Consider the following 10,673-nt stretch of genomic DNA (forward strand, 5'->3'; position numbering starts at 1 on the left):
GCCAATGCAGGGGATATGGGTTCGAGCCTGGGTCTCGGAAGATGCCACATGCCATGGAGCAACTAAGCCCTCAGCATGTGGGCTTAGTTGTATGGCAGCCCTAGGAAACTAATGGAGGGGCAAGTATGGCAAGAGGGAGACCAGTTAGGAAGCTGGTAGCAGCAGAGGTCGGGAGAAGTGGCCTAATTTGGATATATTTTTCAGCTACAGCATCTTGAATTTGCTGGTGGATTAGATGTGACATGTTCTTACAGAGATGAATTAATGATGATGTCTAGATATGTTTTATGAGGAACTGGTGGTGCAGTTTACTGAAAGAGGGAAGAAAAGAATGTGGACTGATGGGAGCCATGTGTTTTTGTCTGTTTTACTTTTTATTTTGAAGTGATTTCAAACTTATATAATAGTTGCAAGAATCAAACCTAGATTTCCCCAGTTGTTAACATCTTACATATGTGGTTTGATTACAATAAGAGAAATTTCTGAATCAAGGGTTCTGTTTTGGACATGTTAAGTTTTATTATTTTTTTAAATTTTTATTGGAGTATAGTTGATTTACTGGACATGCTAAGTTGTAGATATCAGTTAGACATCCAACTGCAACTAACATGTTGGTTAAATAAACCTGAAGCTCAGGTAAGGAGGTCAGAGCTGGAGTTATAAATTTTGGCGTTATTAGCATATAGATTTACTGAAAGCCATGGTTCTGGCTGACATCATTTAGGGAAAAAATGAGGATAACAAAGGGAAGATGAGTCATTGCAACATTAGATACTGAACAGCATTGAAGAATTAACGAAATGGACTGGGGAGGTGTGCCCAGTAAAGCAGAAAGAAAATCAGAAAACTGAGATATCAAGGAAGTCAAGAGAAAGAAGTGTACCATGGGAATGACCAGCTAGCTGAGTCAAGTAAATGCTGCTGAGGAGTTGTGGAAGATGAGGATAAGCAGGTAACCACTGGATTTGACAGTATGGAGGAGCAGAGGGGAAGAAAGGCTTGATTGGATTGAAGTGGAGGCTTTTTTATGTGTATGTTAAATTAAAAACATTATGTTTTTGCATTTCAGCAGAGTATACACCAGTTTCTCAAAACCTTGGCAATGTTGACATGTTGGGCCAGGAAAATCCTTGTTGTGAGGGGCTATCTTGTGTGTCATATAACGTTTAGGAGCATACCTGGCTTGTGTCCACTAGATGCTAATAGCAACCCCGCCCTCCCCCCTACCCCTAGCCAAGTTGTGACAACCAAAAATGTCTGCACACATTGCCAAATGTCCCTTGGCAGGCAAAATGGCCCATGGTTGAGAATCACTGGTTTAGACTTTTAAGTGAGAGGCTTGAATATTAATGGTAAAGTTTTAGGCATTAGCTCACTGAGTGGGAAGATATTTAGAGGCAAGCAGGGGACCTTTCTAGCACTCTAAAAATTTTGCAGTGTAGTGAACACCTACTTTGCCTATGATGCCTGTTTGTGTTGTATCTTTGATGATTCCATAAGGCACTTAATCTTACCTCGCACTGATGTCATCATTATGCAGTTATCATCATAGAGAATTTTGAATGTAACTATGTAGAAGATTGTCCTGAATCTGTATTAACCCCATCATTGCCTAGAAATTATTTTGAAAAAATAGTCAATTACTTCATTTAATAGTCTCTTGATTTTTTCTCATGTAAATATGGTACAGAATACACAATCTTAAATTTTATTTTAAATTTCTGCTTCATGGATTCCAGAAAAATTCCCCTTTATTTGGCAAAACTACGCTTTTCTGCACACAAGGGAGTTAGTCTTAGTGTGGCAGTTTTCAATTAGCTGCAGAACTACAGATCTGGGGAGATCAAGAAAGTTGTGCAGTTATTCATCTAATAAATGTGGTTTGGAAGCACTGTCCAAAGTACTAAGGGTGCTATAAAAATGACTTAGATATAAAAAAAAATGACGTATAGATCAAGTCCACCAAAATATTACCACCTAAGAAGGGAGACAGGACTTGTAAATAACTAATTATATTAAAAGTGAGAAGCGTTGTTAGAGAAGTACTGTGCAGATAAAGTATTGCAGACATTCAAAGGAGGGGGTGATTACCTCTAGCAAGGGATGAGAAGAAGGAAGCGTGGAAACCAATAAAATAGTCTCGGCATTTGTATAGGACCTTAATGGATGGTAGGAATTGGATTTACAGAGCTGGGAGAGGCCTATTCTAAGTGGATGAAGGAGCATGAACCCAAGACATAGAGATCAAAAATAATTTGGTTTGAGTATGAGAATGACATAAGGAATTTAATATGTGACAGGGGTGTCATTTCACTTTTGTGGGAAAAGGATGTTTTAATCAATAAATGCTGATAGTGGAATTTGCTATTCATCTATAGGAAAACCAACTAGATCACCTTATCATAAATTACATAAAAAGTAAATTGTGAGAATTCCCTGGTGGTCCAGTGGTCAGGACTCCACGCTTTCACTGCTGAGGGCCCGTGTTTGATCCCTGGTCGGGGACTGTAAGCCAGGCAGCGCTGCCAAAAAAAGTAAGTAAATTGTAAATGAGTTAAAGATATTTCCATATGAAGCAATTAGGAGAATATTCATATAATTGGAGTAGGGATGGTATTTTTTAGTAAGACAGGAAATCCAGATACTGTAAAAGGAAAGATAGACCTGCTATAATAAACTTTTTTAAATTAGTAAGTTTTTTTTTTTTTTTTTTTTTTTTTTGTGGTACGTGGGCCTCTCACTGTTGTGGCCTGTCCCGTTGCGGAGCACAGGCTCCGGACGCACAGGCTTAGCGGCCATGGCTCAGGGGCCAGCCGCTCTGCAGCATGTGGGATCTTCCCGGACCAGGGCATGAACCCGTGTCCCCTGCATTGGCAGGCGGACTCTCAACCACTGCGCCACCAGGGAAGCCCAAAATTAGTAATTTTTAAAGTTAAAAATATGCAAACCTTTTGGCCTAGTGATTTTACTTTTTGGACTTTCTCCTTTAAATACAAAAGCCCTGACACATAGGATGTATGTATAAAGATAATTCATTGTGGCATTAGCTATAATGGCAAAAAAAAACCCTGGATATCTGATTTTCTAATAATAAGGCAATGGCTGAATAACTATATGCAAACTCTGTACAACTGAATAGTGAAGTGGTTAGGAGCAGGGGCTCAAGAGTTAGGCTAGTGAGATTCTGATCCTACCTACTACATGTGTGACCTTGGGCACGTTACTTAACCTCTTTAGAGCTCAGTTTTCTTACCTTTAAAATGGAGAAAGTAACAAATGTGAGATGTAAGAACTATTATGAAGATTGAGATTTATTATGTATTTCATTCATTTAATAGATGTGTCCAGGCACTATTTTAAGCGCTTTATAGATACAAATTTATATAATTGATTTATTCCTTGTAATAACCTCAGAAGTTAAATTTTATTGTTTCCTCATTTTACTGATTAGGAAACTGAAACACAAGAGAGGTTAATATGTTCTAATATAATTCACACACAGGTATAAAATTGTATATCTGTGCCATGTTATAAAATATGGTTGAATAAAACTTTAAATATTTTTTTCCAGTTGAAATTTTTCTGAGACGGAAATGAGAACCAACCACTTGGGCTTTGAGTTAAAAGTTATCCCATATCTCCATAATACTTTCTCATTTAGAGATATAAAGGGCAAAAACCGATAAAAATAAAGACATTTGTTCAAATTAAGAGCTGGTATGCAATGAGGTTGTTTAACACTAATTACTCCAGAGGCTGCCTAAGATAGTAATTGACCATTTCTGTTAATTTCCAATATTGATCTTTTTTCCCCTCCAATCACTCCTTTAAATATAATTTACTCTGTGGTATCAAGAAGACTTAAGAGGACTGGGATACACATTTTGGGAAAAATAAATGAAGAGAAAAGTTTTGGCCTTCAGAGATTTTTGGTTAAAATACATCATGTTCACAGGTGACAGAATGCCAGCAAATATCCAGGTGCAAATGTGAATATTGTACATACTCATTTCTTAGGTACAAGGAAAAAGAAAGGTGATTGGAAATTTGATTTCAAATCAAGCTAGAATGTTTCTTTTTTTAATTCCATGCTTTATATTTTTGTTTATGGTTTTTCCTAAGGATTTTCTGTTAAGAATTTTGTATAAGAATGAGTTTTTAAAACTTCATGTGTACAACACCTATATATAACAATACCTGTGTAGTATTCTTGTCAAGCCTGGGTATAAGAAAATTATCAAACAAAAAATGTGGCTCATTCTACAAGACAGCTGGCCTGAACCTTGAAAAAAATCAATGACTAGGAATAAAAAGATTCCTCTATAACCAAAGATGTATACTATCACATCTTAGAAATATAACAATGATTTCAACTTTCACCATTTATTGGCCTTTTTTCCCCCCATTCAGGATCCAATCAGGGGTCATGCCTTGCATTTAATTGTTGTCATAAAGGCTGTTTTATTTTTATTTTTAAAAGAAGTTTATTGGAGTATAGTTGATTTACAATGTTGTTTTAGTTTCAGGTGTACAGCAAAGTGAATCAGTTATGCATATATCCACTCTTTTTCAGATTCTTTTCCCATATAGGCCATTACAGAGTATTGAGTAGAGTTCCCTGTGCTGTACAGTAGGTCCTTATTAGTTTTCTATTTTATATATAGTATATATATGTCAATCCCAATTTAAAGTCTGTTTAAAACTATAGCAGTTCCCCTTTGCCATTGATTCTAGGGCTCACTATTTTTTTTTTGTACAACTAACAAAGAAAATAACCACTACCAATTACATTTATGACATGCCATCTAGTGTAAGACTCATCTCAATTTCAGAAGTCTTAAAATGAAATAAATATATTGACAAAATATGGCAACTTGCCCAAGGTCATAACACTGGTAAGCAGTGGAACTGGATATCAAACCCAAACAGTCTTGCTCCTGAATCCGTTCTTTTGGCCACTTCTCAGTGTTGCCATTTTGTAATCAATGAGTTATTGCATGTAAGGCTTTTTCAGCATAGTGCCTTAATTACATATTAAATATGTAATATGTGTTAGCTTTTATTATCATTTTCACTGCTTCTGCAATTGGCTACTACTATATGTTTATAACATCTACATTCTGTGACTTTATTCAGTTTTTCTGTGCTTTGTTTATAGGTTGATTCTCAAGCATTGAAAACCTATAAACTTTACAATATTGTACTTATGCAAGTACAAGTCAGTATAAAATCAAGAGGTGTAATTGGAACTGCAGAGAAAGAAATGTAATTGTATTAATCCTCTGCCACTTAAAGTGTCCTTTTAGCTCCCTAAAATTAGTCCTATATTTGCTAAAATGAATCCATTTTGTTCTTGAAGATATATATTTTTAAAAATTTATTTATTTATTTATGGCTGTGTTGGGTCTTCGTTTCTGTGCGAGGGCTTTCTCTAGTTGTGGCAAGCGGGGCCACTCTTCATCGCGGTGCGCGGGCCTCTCACTGTCGTGGCCTCTCTTGTTGCGGAGCACAGGCTCCAGACGCGCAGGCTCAGTAATTGTGGGTCACGGGCTCAGTTGCTCCGCGGCATGTGGGATCTTCCCAGACCAGGGCTCGAACCCGTGTGTCCCCTGCATTGGCAGGCAGATTCTCAACCACTGCGCCACCAGGGAAGCCCTTGAAGATATATTTTGAGCTCTCAAACACTTTGTTCTAATTTACACTAGCTGCTTTCCAAGTCTGTTGCATATCTACCTATCTATATTGGGTCTATCCATCTATCTATGTTTGGGTTTTTTTGGTAACTCTCCTGGGTTAAATCTACTGTTTTATGTTATTCCGTGTCCTCCTTATCTCACATTTCCCTCCCAGCTTGTTGGGGTATACCTAATTAGAAGTAATTTTTTGGGGAAAAGATATAAAGCAGGTAATTTAATTTTCACAAGCCTATAATATGCAAATGTATTTATCTTGCCTTCTCAGTTAATAGTTTGTGAATAGAATTCATAGTTCAATCATTTCGTTTTGCTTGAAACTTTGAAGACATCATTCCTTTGCCTTTTACCATCTAGTATATCTGACGAGAATACTAAAGCCAGTTGATTCTGCTTCTTTTTTGCAAGTAATATACTTTTTCCTCTGGAATGTTTTATTAGACTCTTTTTCTTTATCATTGGTTTTATCATTTTATGAGAGTATTTCTTTCTAGATGTGGATCTTTTTTCATTTATCCTTCATTGCATTCCATGAGTCCCATTTGTTCACTTATTAAATTTTGTTCTCCTTCATTTTCTCTTTTCTATTCAGAATACCATTTAGATAGATTCTTCCAAACAGAGAGAAAAAAGACAAAAAAAAATTAGGTAATGTGGAAGGTCAATTCAAGAGATCTATTTCCTTTGACTATCAGTTCTCCTTTTTGAATATCTTTCGTCAGTGTTTCTTTTTTTTCCTGTTTCCATAGTTTCCAGTTGCTCATTTTTAATAGATGCAATGTCTTCATGAATTTCTTTGAGGATAGCACTTACAAACTTTAAACATTTATAAGTTTAAAAGCTCTGCTTCCTTAAGGTGAGTTGATTATTTTCACCCTTTTGTGCTTTTGCTTTTCCTCTTCCTCAAAAATTAAAAAAAAAACAAAGGATTCTTGAATTCTTTGTAAGTGAGCAGGGTATCAACTGTTGTGCCTCACTTTAGAGTCCATGGGTGAAACGCAGGAAAACAGCTGCCTCTTCCTCTTCTCCCTCCACCCTATGACCAAGTAAGGAAGGCTTTGTTGTGGAGCATGAAGATGTTCTAATGCTTTCAGGGTAGATTGTTAAATTAAAAAAAAAAAAAAAGTTGTGGTTTTAGCTGGAAACCAGCATTGTTGCTGCTAGACATTCTGTGTGTAAAGGAGTAAGATAAAAGGTTTGGCTTGGCTATCTAATATACATATTGTAAGAATCCTGATTTTTGTCCTACAGCCCCTTTCTGCTGTATCTAGGTTTGGTATTTCTTCAGACTCTGCTGGCAGGAAAGGCTTCTGCATGGCTGCAGCTTTCTTGTGTGTACACATGCATATAGGTGCACCTGCATGTTTGTTCTAGACTGTGGTTTTCTCTGCACTGGCTTAATCCTCAATATAATCCCATCTGCTCTCCTTCTAGAATGCATGAATGCACTTCAGTGGGATTTTGCTAGGAAGTGGAAGAAAATGCATATGCTTAGTTTGTCTTACACAAAGTATGTAATTGATAGGTATATGTTGAATAAATCAATCAATGTTGTTGAGAATATTGGGCAAAACATACATCTGTTTAAATTTTTAAAAATTATGACTTTAGAACACGGGTAATTAAATGAATCTTTTTAAAAAATTCTTTTAACTTTGTCCTGTTTCAGGAAAGAATCTCATTGGGGTTAAAACTTACCAGTGGAGGTACAAAATGAAAAACCTGCCATCTCTCACTGTTTTTGTTTTTTTTTTCCCCAAAATTAAAGACCTTAATTCCATTTTGTTCCTTTTTAGTGCTTAGCACAGTGCCTGGCATGTTGTAAGTATTCAATGATAGTTATTATTAATGTTTGTTTAAGTTAAACTCTTTTTGTCTCTCATTGGGGAATAATATGTGTAAAGTACTAGGAATAGATTTTGGCATTTATAGTAAGTGCTCCATAAGCGTTAACTACTATTCTTTGATACATGAGCAACAATTTATTTTTTTCTGTGCAGCTTTCTCTGATCTTACGTCCCAGCCTTTCTGGTAAGTAACATTGATTTGCTTGCTTGTGTGTCTCTCCACCAAATGTGGTTCTTGATAGCTGGGAGCTATCTTTTTTATCTTAGTAGTCTTGCTGCATAGTGATTGCTTGCCACCTATCATTAGTCCCTCTTTTTTGCTAGGTCTTAATGGTTGAGGATGATAGTGTGACTGGAACATGGGGGGTGTGCACTAGTGGGAAGTGAAATGTGACAAATATGCTGACACCAGGTTGTATGTAGCTGAATACCAGATTAAAGAATTTGAACTTTATTTTGTATGCCCTGGGAGGCATTTTGATTACTGACTAGATTAGTTTCATATTTTAGAAAGATAATTCTGAGTACAGAGAAGAGAATGTGCTGGAAAGAAGAAATAAGATTGGAGGCAAGCAGAAGGTGTAAGAAACTCTTGGCTCTTGCCGTATTATAAGGTTCTTATTTTAGTTGAGAAACGTTGCAGCTCATACTTGAAGGATAGGTCTTACCAACACATAACCTTTTAAGTCATATCACAGATAGGCTTCAGGGCTTCCCTGCTCACTTTGCTTTGAGTTATATAAAATTATATAAAATTTTAAATAAAATGCTAAAATTTATTATAAACAAGGAACACAACTACATTTTGTAAAAATTGTGAAAATATTTTCTGCAAAAGCCTATGAATTGGTGATATTTTAAACTTGTTTGTTGTATTTTCTGTTATGTCCATTGTTCAACATTTAATGTGTGTCATGTACAGGGAAGTAGTGTGGGACAAAAGTTTTCTTTGGGAAAGGAGATGAATTATGTTTTTAATACACTAAGTTTCAGGTGTTTATATAGCTCAACTGGAGGTACCTTACATATAAGACGTATAGATTTGTAAAGAGTTTGAGGAAGTAGGCTAGAGATTGGAAGTTTTCTAAATAAAGATGGTAATTGAAGCCTAGGGTTCGATGAGTTTGTGCATCTGATAAACAGTAGTCAAAGATGTAAATAAAAATGCAACGAAATGTTCTGCTTTTTTGGTCTTAGTGATACGGTCACTAGTGTCTGATGTGTCAGAGTTGTAAAGAAGAATGAAGGACTGAGATCTTTGGGTTGAATCAGAAAGGAGTCATTGGAGACCTGAGACTACACTGATTGGGTAGAGTACAGCAGAGTAAAGTTAGATTGGAGGGACACTGAAATGAGTTGATAAGGAAATAGAACACTGTAGTTTAAAAATTCCTACAAAGGATAGGAAAGCTAGAAGAGTGAAAGAAATTGTAGGGTTAAGTGGTGGCTTTTCCAGATGTATGTGCATTGGCTAACCACTTATAAAGACAGGGAGGTTCAGTACAGTTAAATAAAACTACCCAGAAATTGGTACTGAACTATGTAATATTTTAGAAAGGTAAAATGAACATTAAGAAGAATTAAACAACCCTGAAATTCAGTAAAGCTAATTTTCATCATATAAATTTGACATTTAGAAGAATAATTTTAGTACGTTTTCAGGAGTTCAAATCCTTTGAAGAGTAGCCACAGGATTAAAAAATCATTTGCTAATCGTTGAATTTTTAATGTGTGCCTAGGGTGAGTTTATTTTAAAGTTTTAGAAATTCATAAAAATAGATTGTTAAAAGCTGAATAAATTCATAGAAAATATAGTCACAGTATTTTTGTTGAAAAAGATAGGCATAATTGGAATACCCTATTTGATACGTAGATTTCGACGTGATATGATGAGAGGGAATTTTAAGCACATTTATCATATAACTGACTTAGAATCAGGGATGTAAATTATAGGAGGATGATGCTTACATTTATATTTACAACTCTTCCAAAGTTATAATTTTAAAAAGATATGTTTTTATGGAAAAGAGAAATCTAATATAATAGAATAAAATGTTGACTATAAAATGTTTTAAAATCAGTCTTGAAGGAATAGATCACCTTCATGCTTTCAAATATTCAGAGTTGACATCACAGCAACCTTCGTTTCCCTAAGTGATAACTTTTTATGTATGCAGGTGGTATCTAGACTGTGCTTACAGTTCTTGGTAGACTGAAGAGTGAATGTGTTATTTGTTTGGGAGTGGGGAAAGGAAATATAATAGTGGCTTGGAGTAGGAGTAGAAAGACCTACTTTAAAAAATCTACTCCATTAGAGATTTACATTAAAGGTTTATTTTCTCTATGTAGGGTTTACACTCATACTTTTCTTGAATTCCTAAAACTGAACACCTAGCTAATAAGATTTATTCTCTGAGGAATGAGAGTCTGAGTTATATGTGTGTGATGAGGGCAGAATGAGAGAGACTGTTTTGAAAGTGACGTCCAAGGGCTATAAAGAGACTTGCAGTTTTGCTAACAAAAATGTTATGCTCTAGATAACTTAGTACCTTTATGATTCTTACTAGCTTGTGGGCTCCAAACCCTAGCTTCTCTCTAATTCAGTATTGTTTATCTTCTCCATTTTAGTCATGTTTCTCTCCATCCCACTGAAAATGAAAGGTCCCTGTCCCTGGGCTATTTGGATCATGGCTTCCCTATAAATGTTGATGGTATACCACATGTGTATTTTCTAATTAACTTCTAACTGAGAGTCCAGAAAGACACATAAATGGGGAACCCAAAGTAATCCCTCTCCCTTGATATTTCATAACATAGTTATATATTAAATGGTAGAAGAGTCACTAAGGCTGTATCTCTGAATACACCTATGTGATTCTGAGCTATGGCATGTGAATCTTGGATAGGCTCATTATATTTGTGGAAATCTGTATGCATCTATCAAAATTAACATCTCTACGTAACAAGTCACGTACTGTGTCGTTACACAAAAAGTTAAATCTTGTTTACCTCTTGAAAAAGAGATGCAGGTTAGTAAAGACAGTTAAATTCAAGTGGATTTTTAAATATATTGTAGAAAGATCTTGTGCTTTAGCAGAGACATGGACTTCTGCTGCTTACTAGATGTGTTAAT

The 10,673-nt window shown here is 35.6% G+C and overlaps 1 protein-coding gene across 3 annotated transcripts in view; it reads left to right on the top strand.

Annotated features, from left to right (window-relative positions):
• ASB3 (ankyrin repeat and SOCS box containing 3) overlaps positions 1-10,673 on the top strand; it is a 94,288-nt gene that overhangs the window by 2,650 nt on the left and 80,965 nt on the right. The window contains exon 2 of one of the 3 annotated variants that reach the window (XM_029232327.1): positions 7,694-7,724. The exons of the other annotated variants lie outside the window; for them this stretch is intronic. The gene's annotated coding sequence lies outside the window, so the exon portion shown is untranslated. The remainder of the gene's footprint in view (positions 1-7,693; positions 7,725-10,673) is intronic. 3 annotated transcript variants of the gene reach the window in all.

This window comes from Monodon monoceros, unplaced genomic scaffold (genome assembly GCF_005190385.1).
Source record: "Monodon monoceros isolate NGI ecotype Baffin Bay Population unplaced genomic scaffold, NGI_Narwhal_1 Super_Scaffold_19, whole genome shotgun sequence".
In the NCBI taxonomy this organism is placed as follows: Eukaryota; Metazoa; Chordata; class Mammalia; order Artiodactyla; family Monodontidae; genus Monodon; species Monodon monoceros.